General features: G+C 50.2%; 1 long non-coding RNA gene across 1 annotated transcript in view; it reads left to right on the top strand.

The window, feature by feature from the left end:
• Positions 1-5,504: 5,504 nt before the first annotated feature.
• Positions 5,505-16,848, top strand: part of LOC126493611 (uncharacterized) — a 22,876-nt gene continuing 11,532 nt past the window's right edge. Inside the window, exon 1 of the long non-coding RNA XR_007589843.1 lies at positions 5,505-5,847. This is a non-coding gene — a long non-coding RNA (uncharacterized lncRNA). The remainder of the gene's footprint in view (positions 5,848-16,848) is intronic.

The raw sequence follows: 16,848 nt of genomic DNA, 5'->3' as shown, positions 1-16,848 counted from the left end.
GTCAGGGAGACCTCCTGAAAATCTTGGCTACAGGCATGAAGAAAGAAACCAAAGAAAACTGCAAGACATGGATTGTATAACTAAAACATAATATAAATATCTATTCATGCCATGAAAGGATAGCATATAAAAATGAGTCATGAGGACTCTATAGCCAGCAAGCTTTATCATGTCCCAGAGCTGTTCCTTGTGGAGGGATCAGCATATGTCACCTGTCCACCTGTCTTGGCTTATTCTTTTAATATTATTTTACTCTTTCTTTAAAGATTTTATTTTATTTTTTTCCCAGAGTTTCTACCTCTGCCTGGAAGTCTTGCCAATCCTTTCTAGCCTAGCTATTGGTCATTTAGCTATTTATCCAACCAATCACAAGGTGCCTTGGCAGAGACACTTCACAGTGTACAAAAAGATTATCCCACAACAAAAAGATTTATTGATATTTTTAAGTCTGTGTATGTGCATGAATGTAGGTGTCTACAAGGTCCAGAAAAGGAGGTTAGATCCCCTGGAGGTGGAGTTAGAGGCAGTTGTGAGCTACCTGATGTGGGTGTTGGGAATCAAACTCAGATCCTTTGCAAGAGCAGTGCATGCTCTTAACCACTGAACCATCTCTGGGGACCTCGCTCACAGTTCTTTATTTCAGCAAATTGAGTGTGACATGCCCTTCACCATGCCATCATTTTCATGCCTGACTTCTGTGGCACCAAGTGTGTTCACACTGCTGTCCAACAATGTCTGTGCCCACCTGCACCTGGGTCTGCAGGCTGAGATGCTGTATCACCATGTCTTCATCCCGAGTCCCCGTACCAGTCTTGGGGTGGCTACCTTGCTCTGTCCCATCTCTGCAGCACTAACGGTGCCTGGCACTCTGCCATGTGCCTTACTGGTTCCTGCTGTGTTATGTTCATATCTGCTCTTCTTTTGGACTGGGGACAGTTTCACAGTCTGCTTTATTCCTATCCTTGGTTCAATCACTGATTCCCCAGCCGCTTGGCTTCCTTTTTCTTTGGCATCTCTAAGGTAAATCCTTATTGCTTTCCTGCGGCTGCTGGGTTCTCACAGTACTAAACACTGCAAGCCTGGAATTAAGGCCCATAGGGCTGTGCTCAAGGAGGGCATTTGTCCCTTGTCTTTATCGCCTCCTGGTAGATGTCTGCATGTTTAGGCTTGTGGCCACATTACCCCCACAGTTGCCTCAAGCCACTTGTTTCTTATACCTTCCTTCCTTTCCTTATTTTTTCCTGTTTGTCTGATTTTTGTCTTTCTTGATTCCCTTCCTTCCCTTCCTTCCTTTTTTTTTCCTTTCTTTCTTTCTGAGACAGGGTCTCAGTATTTAGTCCTGGCTGACTTGGAACTCACTATATATACCAGGCTGGCCTCGGGCTTACAGAGATCTGCCTGCTTCTGCCCCCTTTCAAGTGCTAGGATTAAAGGTATGTGCCACCCCACCTCACCCTCTAGTTCTTTCTCTGAACCCTCTTCCTGGGTTTCCTGTAAGAACACTTGCCATGGGATTTATAACTGCCCCCATTACCTGAACCTATTTCATGTCATGCTCCCTAACTAGGAAATGGGGGGATAGCACAGTTGCCAAAGTATGTGCTGTTTTGTTTTTTGTTTGTTTTGTTTTGTTTTGAGACAGGGTTTCTCTGTGTAACTTTGGAGCCTGTCCTGGAACTAACTCTGTAGACCAGGCTGTCCTCGGACTCACAGAGATCCACCCACCTCTGTCTCTCAAGTGCTGGGATTAAAAGTGTGCACCACCACTGTCCGATTAAGTTATGTGCTTTGTAAGTGCAAGGACCTGAGTTTGGTCCCCAGAACCTGTATAAAAACGCTAAGTGTGATGGTGCGTATTCGTTTTCTGTTGCTCTCACAGAATACTTGCGGTTGGGTGATCCATAAAGAATGAAGGAAGGTTTGTTTCTTACAGTTCTGGAAGCTGGGGAATCCAGGGTGAAGGGGACTTCACCCCTGGGTGGAAGGCAGGTGGGTAAAGGGAGCAACAGGCCTTGGGGAGGCAGCCTCGAGCGCTTTTATAATGGTCGTGCATCTGCTCATGGAGTTGAGCTCCAATGACCTAACACTTTTTATTAGGTCTCTATTCCAGCACCTGCATGGGGGATCAAGTTTCCAGTTTATGGGATTCCAGGACAAACTCAGCCCAAAGCAGAGCTCCTGCCTTTGGCTTTCACCACAGTGCCAGCAGGCTGTGAGGGAGTCTGTACCTTCAGGTCACTTTAAAGAGAAAGGTCTCTGTGTTATTCCTTGGAAACTACAGCTCCCAGACTTCTCCTGGATTACCGTCACCTGTGTGCGCGCTGGCCGCGCCCAGGTGAAGGCCATTCCTCCCAGATAACCTTGCGCCCCCCCCCCCCCCCGTTAAAAGCGAAGGTCCACGAGGCTTTGCTCTCTTGGCCCCTCTCTTGGCCCTTTTCCCCCCTACCCTTGTGTGTCTGCACGTCCCACCCCTTACTGTGTTCCCCTCTCCCCATTAAAGCGCACCCACGTGGGAGCCGCGTGTCCTGCCTCTTCCTTTTGCGTCTCGTCCATCCTGTGTTTGTCCACACACCCACGCCCGCCGCCATTTTTAAAGGAATAATACTCTGGGTGTGAAATTCCAGGTGGACAGGGTTTCATTTTTCTTGTTTTATTTTTAAGGTTTACTTTATTTTCAACTATGGGTATTCCTGTGTGAGTATGTGCCTATGAAAGCAGTGCCTGCAGAGGCCAGAAGAGGGCGCCAGATTCCCCCAGAGACAGAATCACAGTCTTTTGTGAGCTACCTTGCACAGGTGCCGAGAGTCTAGAACCCAGGTTTTCTAGAAGAGCAGCCACAGAGCCACCTCTCCACCCAACTTATTCATTTATTTAGTATTTATTTTCACCTTTTTGGTCCTCTTCATTCTTTGTGGTTCTTTTTAAATATATTTCACATTCATGGGTGTTTTTGCATGCATGTACATTTGTGTGAGGGTGTTGGATGCCCTGGAACTGGAGTTGCAGACAGCTGTAAGCTGCCAAGTGGATGCTAGGAATTGAACCCAGGTCCTCTGGAAGAGCAGCCAGTGCTCTTAACCACAGAGTGTTCTCAGTTCTCTTGAGTCATCTCCCCATCCCCTTTGCTCTTTCTTTACATTTTATTTCTTCTAGCTTTGAAACTTTGCAGTGAGAAATTGACCACACCTTCCCTCTTGCCCACTGAATCTTTTTCTATTTGGCTGTTTTATGTGATTTTTTTAAAAAATTTATCTCTGTTTTGTTGTTGTTGTTTTGTTTTTTGTTTTTTGAAACAGGGTTTCTCTGTGTGTAGCTCTGGCTGTCCTGGAACTTACGCTGTAGACCAGGCTGGCCTTGAACTCAGAGATCTGCCTACCTCTACCTCTCCAGTGCTGGGATTAAAGATCCCACCACTGCCCAGTTTATCCCTGTTTTTGAGTAAGGTAACTTTGAAGAGTCTTAGCACGAGTTTGTACATTTGTCTTGTGTTTTGAGTTTGTGAAGAATTTTGGCTTTGTGGGTTTTTGATTTTTATTAAATTTGGAAAGACTTTAACCATTATGTATGCAAACTGTTTTTTCCTGTTCCCTTCTCTCTGACCCTTCCTGAATCCCAGGTTAAGTGACGTTTGATGCTGTCACATGCGAATGCTGTAGTTTTGTTTTTTCCTTTCTCTTCTGGTTGCTGGGGATCAAAGTGAAGGAATCCGACCTGCTGGGCTCGCCCTCTGCAGCTGTAGCTGGGCTAGCGCTCCGTCTGCACTGCAGCGCAGTGGCGCCTTCGCTTCCTGTCAGCCTTTCTTTTGTTTGCAAGTTCATCCATCAATCGATCCATCGATCGCTCCTCTCCAGCACCGTCTCCTTTGCTTTTATCTCCATTGTGTTTCCAACCTCGGACGCCTCGCTCTGTCACCTTGGGAATTCATTTAGGTCATGTAAAATAACTCCCAGTTCCCGCCACGCTGTCTTCTACCTTCTGCACATCTGAGGCCTATTATGTTTGTGTTTAAACACTTCCGTCTAGTGATCCGTCATTTATGCTTGTGTTTAGACACTACCATCTACTCTGTGCTACTTCTGGGATTCTTTCCTTTGACCGGTTCTTCTCCTGATTATGACATATGTTTGTCTTGTAAAAAGAATTTGCATGCCATCCCGGATTAATGTAGATCCTTGAGCACTGGTTTTCTTTTGCAGTAGTTCTTGTGAGATGACTGCGTGATTGAAAAGCACCTGGTTGGTATCTGGGTTCAATCCCTTGGGACCTGCATGGTAGGAAGAGAAAACTAAGTCCCAAAAGTTGTCCTCTGACCTCCACATAGGTGTGGTGGCAAGCACATGGTCACTGTCAACTAAATAAAAATGCAACAGAGTATTTCTCTTTTTAAAGATTTGTTTATTTGTGGGCTGGAGAGATGGCTTAGTGGTTAAGAGCATTGCTCTCCTAGAGGACCCAGGTTCGGTTCCCAGCACACATATAGGGGCTCACAATTGTCTGTAACTCCAGTTCTGGGAAATTGAAATCCTCACACAGACATACATGCAGGCAAAACACCAATGCACACAAAATAAAAACGAAGCATTTAAAAAGATTCATTTATTTTATTTTATGCGTAGGGATGCTTTACATGCATCTATGTCTGTGTGTTTATGTGTATTTATATATGTCTACGCTTTACGTACATATACGTGTGTGTACCACATGCATGCCTGATGCCCACAGAGGCCACAAAAGGTTGCTGGATTCCCTGAAACTGTAGTTATAGATGGTCGTGAGCTGCCATGTGGGTGCTAGGAATCAAACCTGAGTCATCTGCAAGAGCAACAAGTGCTCTTAACCCCTCTAAAATATTTATTTACATGCATTTGAGATTCAGTTAAGTTACTGGGAGTCCATTCGATCTGTGGGGTGCAGGTCTCAAGCCCAGTGCCTCCTGCTTTCCGGGTACTGAGTCATACCTTCACTTTCATCTGGCCCTTGGAGACATAACAGAAGCCTGTAAGGTGGGTCCGGAGCTCAGGGGCCTCACCACTGAGGCAGTACAGACCCTCCCTGTGTTGGTGATGACAGGCAGTCTAGCCTGATCTTGGAGGCTGTGTCATCTCTTCTTGCTGGTGGCTCCTTTCTGAGCAGAACACACCAGGGAGCTCTCTCCCTGACCCGTGTGATGAAGGACGGTGTTGGCCAACCTCCCTCTTCTCCCTGCAGTTCCCACTTCCGGTGCTCTGACCCACAGATTCTGGGGGCCTCGATGTTCTTGCATATAAGCCCCGCCCCTCCTCCTGGGTCTCTGCCTGGGTCCAGCCGCAATTCGGCAGGCTCCTCTCGTTCTGCTTTCCTGGAGGAGGGATTGTTGGTTCCCGCCTTCCGTGTTCCCACGCCTTCAGTTCCCCTGCCTGACCGGTCCCACCCCTCCCCCACGAGGGCCACTGTCTCAGCTTAGCGCTAGCCTGTATTTCTTCTTTCTAGTGTCTTTCTTCGGGTGCTGTTTACTTCTTATTTATTGTTTTTACACAGCCTCTTATTGGTCAGGGTCTCAACAAGTAGGCTAGGTTGGCTGCCCGGGGAGCCTAGAGACGTGCCAGTGCATGCGCACCGCCGCACCAGCCTTTCGAGGGTAGACTCGTGCAAGTGGGGTTTGTGCCCACTAGTTTTATGTCATCTTGGCACAAGGGACAGAAGCTAGAGTCATTGGAGAGGATACACCCACCAGAGTGGCCTGTGGTGCATTTTCTTAAGGATGACTGGTGCGGAGGGCGGAACGCACTGTGGGCGGTGCCACCCCTTGGCTGGTGTATTCCGGGTGTTAGGAGAAAGCAGGCTGAGCAAGCCATGGGGACCAAGCAGGTAAGCAGTGTTTCTCCATGGTATCTGCTTCCAGGTTCCTCTTGAGTTCCTGCCCTGACTTGCCTAATCTTAAGTACACCCTTTCCTCAAGTTTGCTTGCTCATGGTGTTTTTGAAACCCTAAGGCAGGTTTGAACTCAGGTCATTATGTTAGTAAGGCCAAGGCTTTAACAACTGAGCCATCTCCCTGTCTCCATGATGGACCATCTTTAACTGTGTGGTTCATTCAAGTCCCTGAAGGACCCTCTCTGTATGGAAACTGTCCTATTAGGTGGCGACTCCACCCCTCCACCCCCCACCCCCACCCCTTGGCAACCACCAGGTTACTTCCTCTTGGCTCAATTCAGAGGCTAGATTCTGTTGGGTGCCATTCAAACCCCTCACCTCCAAGTCGGAGCCTGCTCTCCCCAACACTGCCTCTGACCTCCCTGCCTTGCTCTCTTTGATCTACCTGGTGACATCATCCCCCATACTTGAGATCAGCAGCCCATTCTTCCAGGGTCTGGGTACCAAATCCCCGTGCTTCCCTTCAGCTCACCCTACCTTCTCACCCCTCACCCCTGCGCCCACTCCCCCCCCCCCAAGTCCAGATCACTGGTCTCCCTGCTTTATCCTCTCTGACTGCAGTTCTCAGACAGCCCGAGTGACCCTGTTTCACTGGCCTCTTTGAAAGCTGTTCTAACCCTCTGGGCACAGTGGGAGCCGCTGATTCACAGTCTGGTTTTCCTCGTGCCTCCCTCCTGCCTCCGTTAGTGCCTGGCATCCCCAAGCTCTCTCCAGCATGCCTGATGTCATCTCTGCCCAAGAGGCCCTATGCCATCTAGGCAGAAACACACCATCCCCCGAGGGCGTGGGGGTATCCCCGGAGCTTGGGAATGGATGCTTGGGTTGGGGGGTGAGAGGAGAGAAGCTCTTCCCATGCTTGCTCTGCGCAGTCCAGAGGCTACTCGTGCCTCCTTCATGGCATGAAATCCGACTCCAGTTGCAACTGCTGTTGAAGACGAAGCTGGAAGCAGGATAATTATAGTGGGCTGAACAGGAAGATGGGAAGCCGGCCAGGGCTAGAGAGGAGCTGGCAGCCCCGGTGGGGCATGCGAACAGCTTCAGAGTGCCGGGAAATGCCTCGAAGGCCGGGGTGCCTCGGAGTTGAGCCGATTCCCAAAATAATCCAGGGGCAGCTGTCTCAGCTTCTGAAACTGGGTCTGTCCGGGGGAGCCGCGGGAGCCCCCGGCCCCACGCTAGCCCCGCTCTGGGAACAGATGGTGTTAGTGAGTTTCCTTTCTTTTACCAAAGTCAGCTGGTGAGGAACAGCTTGTCTGCTGAAGTGTTGCCCACTCCCCACTCTTTTGGCTACAGATCAAAGTCGCCCTTCCCCCACGGTCTCCGGTTCCTTTCCTTATAAGTCTTGTGCAGCTCCTTCCATTCCAGAAGGGTCCCCGCAGAGTCCTCACCAGCTGGGGGGCGCTAGCCTAGGGGAGCATCCTGGCCTCCTCTGTCAGTGGAGTCTTGCTTGAGATGGGGCCTCAGATTCTGAAGAGGTTCCTGTGAACCTCTTAGGTGGAGAGCAGACAAGGAGGATACCCCAGAAATGAATCTTTCAAGGACGGCTCACCGCCACCCCCCCATCACCTGGCTGGCCAACAATTACCTGGATTCTTTCATTCACCCACATGCCTATCATACTGATTGACAGCTGAAAAAATAGGACTCACCACTCAAGAGCCTTCTCCATCTAAACTGTCAATAGGTCTTGCTGTGTGTGCTTTCTGTGTGCAAGGCTTGGAGCAGGGAGGGGGTAGAGCCACTGTAGTCTGAGGAGCTCGGGGCCCACTGCTTGGCCTGCTGGTTTGGATATGCTTGGGCCAGCTTTTGCCACGTTACCCCTGCATACATCCTTCCCATACATGAGACTTCTGAGTAGATCGTTCACCTCCCTGGGTCTCGGAGTCCTTTTCTGTTAAGTGGAAGCAAGAAGGAATCTGCTATTCATGTTTTGTGAAAATTACAAAGAGAATCCATCTAAAGAGCCTGAAGTATGACTAGGCCTATGACACTCAGTAAAGTATTGTATGACGTCATTATCACCATCACCACTTCTCTCAAAGACAGTGCTGGCAGTCCCCGCCTCCATCCTAGTGACACACCGTGACATGAGGTATGTGAGTCTGGAGCCTGGTTCACAGTTGGCATTCAGGGCCAAGAACAGAGAAGCATCCTATGCCTCCTTGTCCCAGTCTTGCCTGTGGACACAGTGTAATTAATACTTGGTAGAAGACACAGTGATGATGACCTCTTACATCTTCCAGGTCAGGCAGATCAGTACATGCTACCTTACCTCCCAGACTCCAATGTCTGAGACCCCAGCACCCCAGGATGCCAGTGTTGAAGCAGGAACCGACTCCTGGCACTTCCCTGACCCCTGGGTTGGAGCTGTAGGCTCCTCAGCTCAGCCAAGGAAATGGGGACAAAGGAGTCGACTGCTCTTGTTCTTCCCTGTTCTGCTGTCTAGAGGGAGAGGTGGCAGTGTAAAGCAGGAAGGCCGGGCCCCATCTCCAACTGGGCCTCTTAACAGCCATGTGCTCTTGGGTAAATCATGGCCTGTCTCTGAACTGGCGTTTCCTTAAGTCACAAATGGGGATGATCCTCCCTGTTTGGGTTAAATAGCAGGGAAGGAGCTGACAGAGCAACCAAGAAAATGATGGATCGTGTGTGTTTGAGCTGGGCAGTGTGCTAGACAAAGGCCACAGCCAGCTTTGGCTTGATCCTCCCCTTCCATCAGCAGCCACACCCTGGACAGGCTGGATACCTACCAATCCCCTTTCTTCCTCCCCCTGAGCTTGCACTGGACTACGTTACCCAGCCTCCTTTGCAATCTGATGTAGCCCAGCAAAGCCTAGTCAATAGAGAAGAATAAAGTGAGATGCAGGCTTGTGAGTCTGGTTCTGGCTGACGCTTGGGCTCTCTGATGCTCAGGGGAGGCGATCCAACATGGCAGTCTTGGAGGTTGTGTGTTCAAGGTGGTGAGGTCACACACGGAAGCACCAGGGAGCAGGGCCTGGCAGTCAGGAGCACCTGTTTCCACCTCTACACTGGCAAGCAACACCCAGACTCACCGTCTGGTGCTTGCTGCAGCAGCTGGTGCACCAAACCTGTGCACCTCCATGAACGGAGACTGCCGTGGCTCCACGTGGCTCCACGTGGCTCCACCACTCACTTCGTTTCTGCCGCAGTCTGGATGTGTTCTTTCTAGAAGCTCCAGCTGCTCCTTTACCAAAATGCCACAGCCATTTTATAGTCTTAATTCTTGCTAAGCAGAGACCATTATACCTTCGACAGGAAATCTGTTAGGAGTAGAGAAGAAAGCGCTGGTGATGTCTCCCAGGGTCCCTGGGTGGTTACCTCCATTTCCTTATTATGCGTTCTTGGCTTTGGACCTTGACTCCAGCAGCCGTCTCTGGATCACGGGAATCACTTCTAGCTTTGGTCTTGAAATGGGGCGGTAAGTGTGTCTTAGACTCTGTTATGTGCTCTGTGGCCCGGAAACACAGCCCCATCCATGCTGGGACACTGCCATGTCTCTGGGGGTCTTGGACCAGGACTGGCTCTATCTCCTGGCTTAGTGTGACGTCGCCCTAGAACAGATCAGAGCAGACAGTGAGGACCCGTTGAATGCCTGGACTGGGGCCAGGGGAGGACCATGGGGTGTTCTGACTACACCAGTCTGCTGCTTCCGGTTAGTTGACTTGGTGTGTGTCCTTCTGAGCCACACAGGCGATGCCAGTCCAGCCTGGAGAGGCGGTCGTGGTCTGAGTGGCAGTCAGCTCATCCTATTGTCGAGCCATCTGCTGTTGGCTCAAGAAGAGCGGTTTGGGTGAGTGGCGGGGCTCGGATCCAGGACCACAGGAAGGCGCTGTATGGCCAGCGCTGCCCCATAGCCCAGGGCTCCTTGGAGCGTCTACTACCAGGTCGTTTCTTTGCTGTCTGAGATGTCCTCATCAGTGTAGCAGGTCACACAGCAGCGACGCCCAGCTGTCACACCTCATCCTGCTATCCTAGCGGAAAGGATTTTCCTTCTGCTCTGCTGTATGTCCTCGTGCTCCAGCAGATGTCAGAGTTAGCGCTATAGCCACCATGTTGGCCTAGAACATTCTAGAAGCTTCTCACTTTCCCTCTACCCTAGCTGTGTTTCCATAGAAGCCTGGCTCAGCTTCCTGATAAAGGACCAAACCAGCACTAGGGGCAGCCTGGAACTGTGCTGGAGGCAAAAATACCCGACTCCTTTGCCTCAGGTATTTCGAAAATGTTAAGATTTGGGGTGGGGGAGAAACTGGCATTGCATCACACACCACTGAAACCAGCCATACACCTACCTTATGGGGGAGCACTCTTGTGTATGACCAGTGTCACACGTCTTTCCCATTGTCACACTTGGTGGTGAGAGTATATATAGCAGGTCTCATTTCCAATAGATCAACACCAAAGGACCATCGAGAGATTGTGGACAGCAGAGGGGGCCTGAGGTCCAGCAGGAGATGGAGCCCCACTGGGCTCTGTAAGTAGCAGAGTGGGCCACACTGTCACCTCCAGGATCCAGCCTAGTTCTTCTCTGAGTAAAGACAGAGAATGTCTTGGACCTGGGTTTCCTCAGAGCTCAGATTCAAGACCATCTATGGGCTGACATCACGAACCCAAGGGAGCTATGCCAGAAGCTGGGAAGTTCTAGGCTGTTTAATTTCCAGGCACAAACAGAGAGTTCCCACTCTCTCAAGCACTGGAGAAGGGGAGCCACACATCCCGCCTGGCTGGACTTTAGCTGTGCAATGCATCAAAGGGCATCCTGCCCCTCGCTTTCTGAATACCTCGAGGGAACATTTTACACAACAGCGAGAACCTTCAGACACACTTAGCTCTACAGCTTCTGTGAGAAAGAACAAAATCACACATGAAAATCATCAACCTCAGGCAAAAATACCCTGTGTTTGGTGCAAGGCACAGGATAGTGATGGCTTCCTGGTGAATTGGAGGAGACACATTGGTGCTTGTGGCCTGCACAGCTACCGTGAGCTGCTCCTGGCTGTGTGTTTCCAGCCCCCCACTTTGCCCACAGCAGAAGCCCACGCATACATATTCACAGGATCCCAGAGTCTCCAGGCCACAGAGTGACAGGTTGATCCAGGAGAACCATGCACGGAAGGTGCTGGCAAAGGCTGGGATTTCTGAGGGGACCAGATGAGAGGGACTTTTTGGTGTGAGCAACAGCAGGAAGGTCCGTTGAGGGATGCTTGACTCTGCCTGTGCTGGGCCAATGACCACCCATAACCCTTCTCACTAATGTTTGTGGAGCCCTGGTCTTGCTAGCAGGTTTTTTGCTTTATTTTTCCCCCTTGGTGCTGAAGATGAAACTCTGGTCTTGTCAATGCTAGGCAAGGTCTCCCCAAGGGTGGTAACAGGTGATCATAAATTGGGTAGCTTTGTAGAACTTGGCTGGCTTCACTCACAGCTCTGAAGAGTAGCATCTGCAATTCAGGTGAGCGCTAGGCTGAGGCTCCCTGGAATCCGGAATCCTCTGGGAATCTGTTCCAGACCCTTCCCTGATCTTGGTGGTTCCTTGACTCTCGGCTTCATCAATGCTGCCTCTCTGCCCCGCCCTCATATACCTGCCCCCCTGGGTCTCTTCCACATTGTGTGGCTCAGAACTTTCCCCCCAAATGCTCATTTCACCGTTTGAAAATGTAAACACGAGGTCTGGGGCGAGGACTCATCTAGTAAGTCGCTTGCCACTCAAGGCCTGAGTCCAGCCCCCCCGGCACCCATGTACAAGCCAGGTGCTGTGGCACATACTTCCTATCCCAGTGACAGGAGCTGGGAGGACAGTGACAGACAGGTGCTTGTCCAGCAAATGTTACCTAATTGGTGAATCCCAGGTTAGTGAGAGGCCCCTCTCAGAGACTGAGGTGGAGGGTGTTGGGCACACACACACACACACACACACACACACACACACACACACACACGGCTGGGTTCAGCAACGTACACCTGTAATCCCAGCACTCAGGAGGCGGAGACATGAGGATTGACCCAAATCTGAACTCAGCCTGGGTTACCTAGTAGTTCCAGGTTAACTAGGGCTATACAAACAAGCGAGACCCTCGAAACTCCCAAACAAAACCAAATAACAACAATAAACAAAGGCCAAATTATAAAGGGGAGTTTGGAGCACCTCCAGCTGTTCTGGGAAGGGATAGTGCAGACAGGGACTGTGAGCAGGGAGGTCACCTCAATATCATCAGATAGCAGAATGACTCACAGGTGTCTCCCCGTCCACAAAGTCTGGATTCTCTCCCCCAGGAGGCTGATCAGGGCCTGGGTTTCTGCAGGCTGCCTGCCCTCCTGGGAACAAGCCCCTCCATCCCAGCTGAGGCCACACAGTCCCCACCTCGGGGGTGCACCAAGAAGTAAGGCTCCCCAATCGAGCCCGTGACGCTTGTACACATTTCACTTCTGTTATAAGAATTTGAATGTCTTTTCAGGGGGACATTTTAATCAATGTGTTCCATAAAAGAAACCCCTTGGTTTTGAAATGAATGCTTTCATGAGTTTAATTTAACAGCAGAAGCTTAATAGGGGAACAATTCTGCGCTGTTTAAATAATTCACAGCTGCAGGGATGTGTTCGATTTTGAAAACACAACCAAGGTGTGGGCAGGGCTCTGAACGGTGCGGTACTGGAAACCAACCCCTGCTGGGTTTGTTGGTGCCGTCCTGTAGTCTTAGTTCAAGTCCCCCGTGAGGACTTACTGAAACCCTGTCTCAAACTAAAGAGAGAAAAAAAAGAAAGAAAAGAAAAGGCGGAGGATGTGGCTCATTGCTAAGCCTGGGACACCTGGGAAGAGGAAGATCATTTGAGAAAATGCCTTGGTCAGTTTGACCTGTTGGCAAGCCTGTGGGGCATTTTCTTGATTAATGATTGATGTAGGAGGGACCAGCCCCCATGTGGGCAAGGCCATGACCGAGTGGGTGGATCTGGGTTGGCCACTGTGGTTTTCTGTGTCTCTCCCCTGAGGGCAGGAGCCCTGCAAATCTCCTTCACTGTATCTTGTGCCAAGAGCAGTGCCCAGATCTCAAAAAGAACTTTGTCAGACGGAGAAGTTGGGTTCATTTGACAACAGAGACCACCAGAGAGTAGTGAGTTCCCTACCCTGGTGGCCTGTACGCTGCTTCTAGAGACAAATGCCTCCGGCCTGTGTTCCCTGCCCCTTAAGACCCCGAAGGACCCCTATTCTTCCTCAGGCATTCCTGTAGTTCGGAAAAACAAGAGGTAGCAGCATCCTATGTCTGAGCTATGCAGATACCCACCGCAGAAGGAAGGACAACTATTCATTATCGTCTTCAGACATTAGACGGAGAGCCACAAATAGACATCTCTAGCAACTGCTCCTGCCTGCGGGGCTCTCACTTTCCTCCCTCATCGCATCTCGCCACCTCCTGCTCGGAGAATTGGATATTTGCCAGTCGCTTGGTTATTTCCTGGGGGAATTAATGAGAAGGTGGGCCGTCCAAATGCTGGCAGGATGTTATTCTGAAAGCACGGATGTCCCCTCCATCTGAGCACCAACGTCACATGCACAGAGACTGGCCTCCTTTCAGAATGGGCAGCAAGCAGACAAAAGAGCCATGAGTGACGAGGGCCTCCGGCTGGGAGGCTCCCTAGCAAAGCTGGGGCTTCATATTGGGTGCAGCACACTGACTTCCTTCCCTGTGCATTTGGCCAGAGTCCGTCTCAATCCATGCCCAGCTCAGGACCTGTGCGAGAATAACTTCCTCCCAGCCTTGGCTCCTGACAGCTGTGTTCATGCCCTGCTCTTTCTCTTAGCTCATCCCTCCTTCTCTTTCCTGACCATTTCCTTCTCCCAGCAAAGCTCCATGATGTGACTCTTCAGACCAGCTCCTGGTAGGATGGGCAGGGAGTGATTGGTCTGAATGATATAGAAGAAACTGGAAATAATATATAACTGGATTATATATATATATGGATATACATATATAATAATATATAACTGGAGATATATATCTGGATATACATATATAATAACATATAACTTGATGTTATAAAGAATATGCTAAGAAAATACTAAATAACATAAAGTGGAATTTAGCTAGAGGAGTGTTCAGTGCTGAGTAGTATATACCGACCAAGACTGTCATAGAAATGCCAGGAAGGAAATTCTGTGCCTCTGACATAACTAAGCTTTAAGTTTGCCAAGAGCATGCTTCTTAAGATCGTGTTGTAAGTTCACTAAGATTGCTGCCAATTAGACTCTATTCTCATAGCACAAGGAGACACCCTTGGCTCATTGCCAGACATCAGACCCACCCCCACATCGAGGAACCTCTATAGGGCACTTCAAAGGGGACAATACCAGGTCAGGGCTGCCTCAAGTCCTGGTCCATCGTTAAGCCCTTTGCCTCTTACTGGGAAGAACATAATTCTGCCAGGTGGGCAGGGCAACTCTGGCACCGGCCCAGGAAAAGCAGCCTTGGTCTGTCTTGGGATAACTATGGCAGTATTTCTACATTGCAAATCTCCCCATTTGTCTCGACAACCAGACCTCAGAGCTCTGTCTCTATGGAGCACATGTAACTGCTCCAAGTGTAACTTGGGGCCATGCACCTATATAAACAGGGATTTCCGTTCATGGCCAGTTCCCTCTTGTGTATTAGCCAGAACAGCTCATGTGTTTTTATTAAAGAGTTTTGGGGAAGGCAAATTATTTCTTCAGAACTAACCCAGAGCTTTGCGTCACTCCTCAGCCACACCAGCCTTCGGGAGCATTTGTTCCTGATGCTTAGTCACCTTCCTTACCTGCCCTGGCTCCCCCCAGGGGGGGCTGCACGGTGTGACTTGCTCCAACCTCTCTGATGGGTCTTCCTTGCCCCCTCCCCCTGGTGGTCCCTTTGACCTTGAATGTGTTGGAGTGGTCTTAACTTCTGTATCCTTTTTTTCCTTCCTCTTTGCCTTGCTGATCTGATCTTACTTGGTAGCTTTATATGCTACCGAGATGCTCAGGTCTCCGCTGTTACCTCCAGTTGGGTTTCTACCTGTCCCCATGGCCTTGACACTTGTGTGTCAGAGCTAAATCTTCACAAGGGCAATGAAACCCTCCTGTCAAACCAGATAGCAGCTCCCAACTTGCCTGCTTCTCGAGCTTAAAAGCCCAGACTCATCCACAAGGCTCACACCCCAGCTCTGCCTTCTGAAAGCATGGGAACCTGCTGGCTTCTCTCCTCTACCCTGGCTCTCTGCATTTGGCTTTTCCCCAGCACTCCGGATTTCCATCAATGTGAAGCCACAGCTCACCACCCCTAGCCTCCTAACTTCCTGAGTCATCCTGCCTTATACTGGAAGCTCAAGTCCTTACCAAGGTCCCCAGAGTCCTCTCCAGGGTCTCCCCGTGTCTCCTCTCATGTTACCTCCCTGCCCCCTCCTCCCCTCTTCATGTAATCATGCTGCCCACCTTGACATTCCCCTGGCGATGCACCCCAGGACCTTTGCACTGGACATTCCTCTTCTTGGATACCGTACTCCAAGATCCCTACTGGACTCACGCCTTTGCCAGCTTTAATTCTGCTCACCATCCTGGTGTGGCCCTTCCCCACACTGCAAACCCTTGCCTCGCTCTACTCGGTCTTCTCAGAGTGCCCGTTGTCTCCCATCACACAAGGTTTCATTAGTTATTGTTGCTTTTCTGTCCCCTACTGTTGGGATGGAGGGTCCTCCAAGGGTATTCAGTAGGCAGTCAATGTGCATTTGCTGGATCCTAAGTAAACAGGCAAGCGTGTGTAAAAAGGTCTGTGCACAGCTGACCCTGGTAGGCATGTCATGGTGCTAGTTGTCAGGTGTGGGGATCATGGCTTAGCTTTCTGACCCTCAGCGCTGTCATCCATAGTAGGGGATAACAGTGGGACCAACTTCTATGCTTAGCTGCCAAAAAGAAGCGAGGCAATGATGAGTGCAGTCCCTGTGCCATGCTGGGAATAAAGCATGCCTGCGTTTTCCTGTGATAGTGACCTCACCGGGCTTCTCATGGTGCCACCACAGCTGGGGGAGCATGAAAATGCAACCTGTGTAGTGCTTGAAAATGCAACCTGTGTAGTGCCCGAAAATGTAACCTGTGTAGTGCCTGAAAATGCAACCTATGTAGTGCTTGAAAGTGCAACCTGTGTAGTGCTTGAAAATGCAACCTGTGTAGTGCTTGAAAATGCAACCTGTGTAGTGCTTGAAAATGCAACCTGTGTAGTGCTTGCTTGGGACTTCAGGAGCATCTTTCTCTGCTGAGGCAGCTCCTTCCTCACCTACCCATCCACAGGAACATGGCCGAAGCTCTCTGTTCAGCTGTGATGCAATGCTAGTCACAGGCCACCCGACCAGCTTCCCAGGGCTGTCACTGATGGTTAAGGGCTGGAGACTTACCATAGGGAAATGAGGACCGAGGAACAAGGACTAAAGCGATCATAGAGGAAACCCAGGTAACAGGCATCCACAGGTATGCTGGCTTTTGGTATCCAGCACGGTGCCCAGGGTGTGGATAGGTAGATGGAAGGGTCCAGATGAATGAATGGGTGACGTATTGGTCACTTTTCTCACTGGGGTGGCAAAATGCCCAGAACGAGCAACTTAGGGCAAGAGGAACTTATTCTGGCTCACAGCTTAAGGACACAGTCCACCGTGGAGGGAAGGCCTGGTGGCAGGAAGATGAGGCAGCTGCTGGTCACTCTGCCTCTTCAGTCAGGATGGAGAGAGAGAGATGAATGCTGGGTCTCAGCTCACTCTCTTTCTCACACGTGATCTTAGTCAAAAGACTACAGAGTGATTAGTGTCTCCTTTTTGTTCAGTCTGGTATCCCCAGCACGTGGGATGGTTCCACACACATCCACGATGGGACTTCCTTCCTCAGCTAAATCTTCATGGAAACACCTTCATTGGTACAGCCAGAAGTGTGTTT

This window comes from Alexandromys fortis, unplaced genomic scaffold (genome assembly GCF_014885135.2).
Source record: "Alexandromys fortis isolate MF-2015 unplaced genomic scaffold, M_Fortis_MF-2015_v1.1 scaffold_28, whole genome shotgun sequence".
Taxonomy (NCBI): Eukaryota; Metazoa; Chordata; class Mammalia; order Rodentia; family Cricetidae; genus Alexandromys; species Alexandromys fortis.
The sequence above is the reverse complement of the archived record's forward strand: the minus strand, read 5'-3'. Positions and strand labels throughout refer to the sequence as shown.